The following is an 8,650-nucleotide window of genomic DNA, read 5'->3' on the forward strand; positions in this document are numbered from 1 at the left end:
CGAGACTGAAACTTGCTTGCGAGTAGAATTGCTTGAAGAGTGGGAGTCTTATTATACCCTCAGCCATATGTCTACAGAGGGTATATATCGTTTCGTACGGAATAATATCATTCTCTTCGAAATAACGGTTTTAAACCCTAGGTCTCTTTGAGCCAAATCCGTTTTAAAGGCATTTAGAGTCGATCTAGGTTTGGAAGTATCAATAATATTATTGTCAAACTTAGGTCGAGTTCGAAAGAAAATTAAAGAGATTTTTGTGCAAAATTTTGCCAACCAAAATATTTGTGTCTGTGCTATGTTAGGTGCGAAAATGGTCAACGTCGGCCCACTCCATCAAGTACCTCCCCCATAAAGGGTCAACATTTTAATAAGTATAACACTTTTAAAATGTCCGAATGTCTTCAAATGTCACATATCCCAATATTTTTGATAACACATGATCTGGTGTACAGATAGGATATGTCGGTCCACTCCTTCTGTTACCACCCCCACAACGAGTTAAAATGTTGAATAGCCATTAAGCACGTAAAACGCGAAATGGCCAACCGATTTCTCTTAAACTCGGCACATCTCAATATTTCTATCAACACGAGATCTGTTGTGAAGATAATAGATATCGGTCCACTCCTTCTGGTACCTCCCCCATAAATGGATAACATTTTGAATAACTAAAACAATCATAAAATGCGATTTAAGGATCCGATTCATATCAAATGTTGCACATCCCGAAATTTCTACAGAATCAACATTTTCCAAAACTCATCACATATCTCATATAAAGTGTAGAAAGTGATCTATATAGGTCAAATCTGGCATCTTGCATTATTTATATCAGAAGTAGGTCACGTGCGAAATGGAGAATAATGACCAACCCTTTCGGGTTGCAAGCCAATATATATGTAAACAAATAGACATTGGCTGAGGGAATACATCTTTCGGCCAAACCGACTGATACTTTTTAACTAGTTTTTCCTTCTTTCTATACCCCCCACCATACATAGTATGAAGGGTATATTAAATTCGTCATTCCATTTGTAACTCATCGAAATAAAAATTTTAGACCCAACAAAGTATATATATTCTGTATATATACTCTGTCCGTCTGTTGTAAACAGGCAGTCGAAACTAATAAGATGTGAAGCTAAAATTTCGCACTGATCTCTCTTTTGTCTGCAGGCAAGTCAAGTTCGATGGGTCCACGATATCGTACCTCCGATATTCGGTATTTTGATGATTTTAGCCACATTTTTCAATGGCATTGTCTGAAATTCTACACAAGGAGTTCTTTACGAGCACTTTACCTCCTGAAAGAGAATTGTCCATATAGGTCCACCATATCGTATATCCCCCATATAACGGCACCTCGCGATATTCCGTATTTTGATGATTTTAGCCACATTTTTCAACGGAATTGTCTGAAAATCTTTACAAGAAGTTCCTTGTGAGTACTTTATTCGCTAGAAAAGGACCATGTCTTCGTATAGCGCCCATATAACGGGTTTCATTTAAGCGGTATTTACCGACGGATTTTTTTTTTTTTTGAAATTTTTGAAGTTTCTTTCAAATGTTGGAGGGTATAAAAAGTTCGGCCCGGCCGAACATAGCTTCTTTTTTACTTGTTATTTTTTAATTTTTTTTCAAGTTTCGCATTTGAATATTATATAATTATGGCTTATTACAAAAGTTGCCTATGCAGGTCCACCTCGTCTATACGACGAGGCTACATTCCACATTTTTAAGATTTCAACAGATTTTATTTTTTTGAAAATTGCCAAATTCGTCCTAAATTGTGGAGGGTATTCAAAGCACGTCTTTGTTAAAACTATGATTTGTTTTTTTTTTTTAACTCATTAAAACATGTCACCGAACTCAATTATATTCCAATTTCCCTCAGGCTATGAACCCGCCGATGTTGATCCATTGCCCAACGATGATGCCGACGATCATGACCACAACAATGGCAAAATCGGCGACGGTAGTGGTGTGCATTTTGTCCGCAGCGGCGGCCAGAATAAAAATTCAAATGCATTTTCACAAATCGGCATTAATGTCACAAATGAGATGGGACAAGTTCGCATTTTGGATGGACGTGATGTGGAAAACAACAACGAAGATCAACAGGACGAGACGGAGCATCATGGACATTCAAAGGTGAGTGGGCTTGGAATTGGAAAAAAGCAACAATAACTAAAAAATTTTAATTTGCTGCAGATTAAAAAGTATTTGATTTGGTTCAAAATCGCTGTGCTGCTGGTGGTATGGGGTGTATTCACCGCATTCCTAATGTCCACCAATGAGCATGTGGACGAGCTGAAACTGATAAGTGTACCGAAAAATGGTACCGAAAGAGGTAAAACTGTCGCATTTTTCCTTTATAGCATTGAATTTAATGTTGTTGTTTATCGTAGTATTCCCCATTACAACCGCCGAACTTAGCCGAATAGGCCTTAGCCTAACGGGAGCTTTTCGTCTGCAGGAAGCCGAAACCGTACAAGATCCCCACAAGCGAGCACCACCTTTGCTAGAAATCTATGTGGAGCGTGCCTATTACAATGAATCGGGTGAGAGGGCTTTCGATGAAATTGTTTCGACCATCTGGAAACTTGACCTGGTCTATCCGGAGTTCCTGGATACCACACGTGAAACACACAAAGCCCATCAATTCCAGTTGAAACCGCTCGAAGGTGATTATGCCAACAATACGAATCTGACGGAACTGTCGTTGCACTTCGTGTCGAACATCGATGCCGAGCTGCCGCTACAGTTGAGCATTGACGAATCACCGATTTACAAAAAGGAGGGAGTCATCTATGCCGCGGTTGTTCTCTGTGGTCTCTATGTCATGATCATCTGGGAAATTGTAAATCGCACCTTTGCTGCCATCATAGCTTCCACCTTGTCGGTGGGTATTTTGGCAGCCCTGAACTCACGCCCCTCTATGGTCACCATTATGGGTTGGATAGATGTGGAAACGTTGCTTTTGCTCTTTGGCATGATGATTCTGGTGGCCATTCTTTCGGAGACGGGTGTGTTTGACTATTTGGCGGTGTATGCTTACAAGGTGAGGCGGAACTTCTCCAAAGCAAGAAATTGTTAAATCTCAGTGATCCTCGTTTTCAGATAACCAATGGTCATGTCTGGCCTCTGATCAACTGTCTGTGCCTGTTCACCGCCATATTATCTTCTTTCTTGGACAATGTGACCACGGTACTGCTGATGACTCCCGTTACCATACGTCTGTGTGAGGTTATGTCCCTCAACCCTGTTCCCATACTAATGTGTATGGTTATCTACTCGAATATTGGTGGTGCCTTGACTCCAGTGGGTGATCCGCCAAATGTTATCATTGCCTCCAATAGTTTCATATCGAAAAATGTAAGTGGCCTTTGAAGATCCCTAAAATGCAATTTGAACTGTAATTGCCTTTTTTCCAGGGCGTCAACTTTGCCATCTTCACCCTACACATGCTGCCTGGTGTAGCCTTGGTCATGTTCACATCCTATTTGCAACTGCGCTACAAGTTCCGCAACATCAGTGATTTGCAATTCAAAGAATCACCCGAAGTAGAAGAGCTGCGACATGAGATACATGTATGGAAGAGAGCGGCTGCCAGTTTGTCTTCATACTCCAAAGATGAGGAGCTGGTGCGTCAGACTCTCATGAAGAAGGTGAATCGCTTGAAGCGTTCACTGAAAAAGAAAATGGCCACAGCTGTTGAACCCGCCATTAACTATCAACAAACTTTGGAGAATTTGCAAGCAAAGGTAACATTTCAATTGATGCCCTAAGAATTTATCTCACTCCTCTCTCTCTCTTTATCTGTCTGTCTCTTTTTAGTATCCCATACGCAACAAACCTTTGCTCATCAATGCTCTTGTGCCTTGGTCTTTGTGATAAGTCTCTTCTTCTTACATTCGGTTCCTGAGTTGCAACGTCTCTCCCTGGGATGGACCGCCTTGTTGGGTGCCATATTCCTAATTATTTTGGCCGACATTGAGGATATGGAAGCGATATTGGCCCGTGTTGAGTGGTCAACGCTTTTATTCTTCGCCGCTCTCTTTATTCTCATGGAGGCCCTTTCCGAGCTGGGCCTTATCGAGTGGATTGGTAATATGACAGAAAATATTATTTTGGGTGTGGGCGAGGAGTCGCGTTTAATGGTGGCTGTGTTAATTATTTATGGGTAAGTTGGCGTGTTGGAAGGAGCATAACAATTCAATATCTCATTTATTGTTGTTTTTGTTATTATTTTCCCTTAGGTTTCTGCCATAGCCTCGGCCTTTGTAGACAATATACCATTGACCACAATGATGGTCAAAATTACCATATCATTAGCTCAAAATAATACATTAAATTTGCCACTACAGCCGTTGGTATGGGCTCTGGCGTTTGGAGCATGTCTGGGAGGTAAGTTGACAACGAAGTTCTTTTGTAATTATGTATGTAACAAATTAACATAATTTTCGTCCTAACGACTATTTATTATAAGATTTATTGAAGAGGAACTATAGAATTCGGTACAATATGTATATTGGTACACATATAGGGTGACAACAAAGTTAAACGCCATAATTTTTAAATGTTAATCGAAATATCGGTTTTAGGGACCAAATCCGATTCAGAACATTTGTCTGTCTGGCTGGTACACACGATAACTCTCGAAGGGAGCATCCGATTTGATCCAAACTTGGTACATCGTAATATTTTTGTCAAACTTAGATCGAGATCGGAGATGGATAATATCGGTCCACTCCTTCTGGTACATACCCACAAAAGGTCGAAATTTTCAAAAAATATATTTTTTGCACAGAAAGAGACAGGATAATCCGATTTTGCTCCAACTTTGCAAGTCTTAATACTTGCGTCAGTGCTAGATCTGATGCGAAAATGGACAATATCAGTCCACCCCATCAAGTACCTCCCCCACAAATGGTCTAAATTTTGAATAATTACAACCCTCATAAAACGTGATGTAAAAGTCCGATTGTCTTCAAATTTCACACATCCCAATATTTATATTAACCCACGGTCTGGTGTTAAGATGGGTAAAATCGGTCCACTCCTTTTGGTACCCCCTCCACAAATGGTCGAAATTTGCAAAAAAAAAAAAATATTTTCTGCACAGAAAGGAAAGCAATAATCTAATTTTGCTCTAATTTTGCAAATCATAATATTTGCGTCAGTTCTAGGTCTCGTGCCAAAATGGATAATATTGGCCTCTCCCACAAAAGCTTAACATTTTTAATAATTATAACTCTTAAAAAATATGATGTAAGAGTCCGCTTGTCTTCAGTAAGACGGAATATATCGCTCCACTCCATCTGGTACCTCCCCCACAAACGCTCAAAATTTTGAATAGCGAAATCAACGTCCGATTCAATTCCAGACATGGTACATCTCAATATTTCCATCAACACTATATCTGTTATATGGATGAAAGACATCGGATTTCTTTTGCTACCTGCCCCACATAGGGTCGGCAAAACCGACCGATACTTTTTTTAAATTTTATTGATTGAGAACAAAAGATGTCGGAAATAGCATCAAATTTTAAAATAAGTTTAAATTTGTTCGAATTATGGCCTTTAAACTGCCAATGAAACCGTCAAACGCTTCCCGAATGTTGCTCTGCGGTATTTTGGCCCATTCCCGGCGAAACGTTTGCTTTCTAAAATACTCCAGACACAATAATCCAACGGATTGGTATCCGGAGATTTTGGTAGCCATTGTGCGGTGAAAATGAAGCGAGGAACCTCATTTTGTAGCCATTCTTGGGTGGCGCGTGCTGAGTACGATGGTGCTGAGTCCTGTTGGAATGTCCAAGGTCTGCGGCCAAAATGTTTGCGTGCCCAAGGCTTTAATACACCCTCCAGAATATTTTCGCGATAATATTCGGCATTGATTCTGATGCCACGCAGAGCGACCATCGGCTGTTATGGCGGTCCACACCATCACCATGGCCGGCCCTTGAGTTCTGGTGGCCAATCGAAGGTGCACATTTTCAGCTGACCTCTTTGTCAAGTTAACACGATCACTTTGTTTGTTTACAAACTGCAGGACAACGAATGTTTTCTCATCGGAGGAAAACCAAATTCGGCAGTTCACCACTTTCGGCCAAACGAAGTCTATTTTTTTTCCGTTGCGATGTAAGTTCTTGCACTTTTCAATGGCTTTACCCCGAGCTCTTTTTTCGATATTGCCGAATAGAATATTGCGATATGTTCAGCTCACGAGCCTTTTTTTGGTCACTGCGACGCGGGTTTCGATCAAATCGCTTCTTTACTTTTCGAAGCATTTTTGTTGATGTTGCTGTTTTCTTCCATCCACTTCCTTGACGCCGCGCTACTCTACCAGTATCACGGTAACGAGCGATGGTACGAGCCACAAAAGATTTATTCACATTTAAATGCTGGAGTGTTCTAACGATTGCCACTTGTGATTTTCCAGCCAAATATAAAGAAATCACACTATCACGCTTCAATTCCATCACGAATAACATTTTTCTGGAAAATTTGTACGCTTGTAAACAATATAAAGTACTGTCTCTGGAATAGTGTTAACAACCGTCGGACGAGTGGCTTAGAAATGACAGAAGTCTGAATTTGATTGCAGTTTTTTCATCTCACCCTGTATGCAGAAATGTTATTGGGTTCATAGTTGGTATGATGTACTTTACATAAATTAGCAATATAAACTTTTTTGTTACGTGAGCTGTACTAAATAAGCATAGTTGGTGTAGGGTATATAGTCGACCCCGCCCGACTTTTGACCTTTCCTTACTGGTTACTCTTTTATATATGTATATAGCGATAAGATATATATACAAAATAAATAATACCATTCTTGACTTCCCGCACTCTTCCAGGCAATGGTACTCTCATTGGTGCTTCGGCGAACGTTGTTTGTGCCGGTGTTGCTGAGCAACACGGTTACAAGTTTACATTCTTGCAGTTTTTCAAGTAAGTATTAAAAATAATGTCAATTTTAAAATACTCTTCTAATGTCCCCCTTCCCCCTCACTTTTCCTTTTACAGAGTTGGTTTTCCCGTTATGATTGGCAGCATTATCATATCAACAGGATATCTGTTAGTCAGCCATGTACTTTTCGCATGGCATTGATGAATGGCCCAAAACGGAGAAGAGTATTTCTTCGGAAAACACAACCATCAATAAAATAAATAATAAATAACTGTAGTTGCAAATTTACCTCGTATAAATGTTAAACATTTTTTTAACAAAAAAATAATTTAAACAAAATTATGATAATTAAGTGCAAATCACCCAACCCCTCCTATTACTCCTCCTCCCCCTTTTAAATTATAAATAGTTAAAGAAACACACCACAGAGTTACTAACAACGAGCTTCGAATAGAGCTTTGATGGCTGCCACGCCGCAATGGTTGGGAATGGTAATGAACAGGACTAAGGACTAAGTCATAAAAATGGGTTTCAACAAAAAATGCAAAATAAAACGAAATACGAATGTCCATAATTCCCTTCCCAAACACACAAAAAAAATAAGAAAAACAAATGCCATGATGATGTGAGAAATGTAGATTTAGTTCCAAGAAAAAAAGCTATTGTGAAAATATAAATTAAATTGAAAGAAATAAGAAACGTAACCTAAACGAAATACAAAGAATTTCATAAGTAGGGAATATAAATTAAAACCCCCCCCCAAAAAAGAAGAGAAAAATGTTATCTGTATCTGTACCATATTTTTTAAGTAAATTAAAACAATGTCTAGAATCCTTGCAGAAATACTACCAACAAAATAGAAATGATAAATGTGAATGTGAGAACAAAAAGAAAATAAGAAAATTATTTTTACACTTGTTGTTATTGTAATTTTTCCTTTAGATCATAAGTCCCAACGTGTATAGCCTTTCTTTCTACTACACCATCAAATAGTTTGTTTTGTTTTCTTCCTGTTTTTTTTTTTTTTGTTTTGTTGTAATTTTAAGAATTGTAAAAAATAAAAAAAAGAATTATATAAAATTCAAAATTATAATACACAGATTGTCAGTACTAAGAGGATAATTAAATTATATTTTTCTGTTCGCCACCTAAATGTAAAAAGATAAAAAAAAAAACAAAATAAAAAGTAGACAAAAATATACAAACATACATTGCGTGATAATGGAGATATTTATTAACATAAAATATTGATGATATTTATTTAAAAAAAAAGTACAAAAAATATATACGTGCATATATATGTATTGGAATCTTTGAGTAGGTATTGAACACAATTTGGGAAAAATCATGTATATACATACGTACGAAAATTCTAAAATAAAATTAGAAAAAATTTAATAAAATTAAAGGATATATATTTTATCATATTGAAGTGAGCAAGTTCATATCATAAGAGGCATGGGTGATATTTTGAATACTATTCTCTAGCAGTATCGCAAGAGAGAGAGAGAGAGAGACACTTTTAAATACAAATAGAAAGATAATATAGAATGCTGTAATTTTTTCATTTATTATTTGTGGTTGGCACAGTCAACCCTTTTTAAAGCAAGAATCTCTTGACCAAGAAATGGATTTTATTTCATAGTACATATTTGTTCGTTTTCTCTCGGGAATGAAACTTAACCGCGAGCGGGATTGCTCGAAGAGTAAGATTTTCTTACGAAGTTTACTC

At 37.9% G+C, this 8,650-nt stretch overlaps 1 pseudogene; it reads left to right on the forward strand.

The window, feature by feature from the left end:
- Positions 1–1,894: 1,894 nt before the first annotated feature.
- On the forward strand, positions 1,895–8,127 carry LOC131803548 (P protein-like; annotated as a pseudogene).
- Positions 8,128–8,650: the final 523 nt, after the last annotated feature.

Source organism: Musca domestica, unplaced genomic scaffold (genome assembly GCF_030504385.1).
Source record: "Musca domestica strain aabys unplaced genomic scaffold, Musca_domestica.polishedcontigs.V.1.1 308, whole genome shotgun sequence".
Taxonomy (NCBI): domain Eukaryota; kingdom Metazoa; phylum Arthropoda; class Insecta; order Diptera; family Muscidae; genus Musca; species Musca domestica.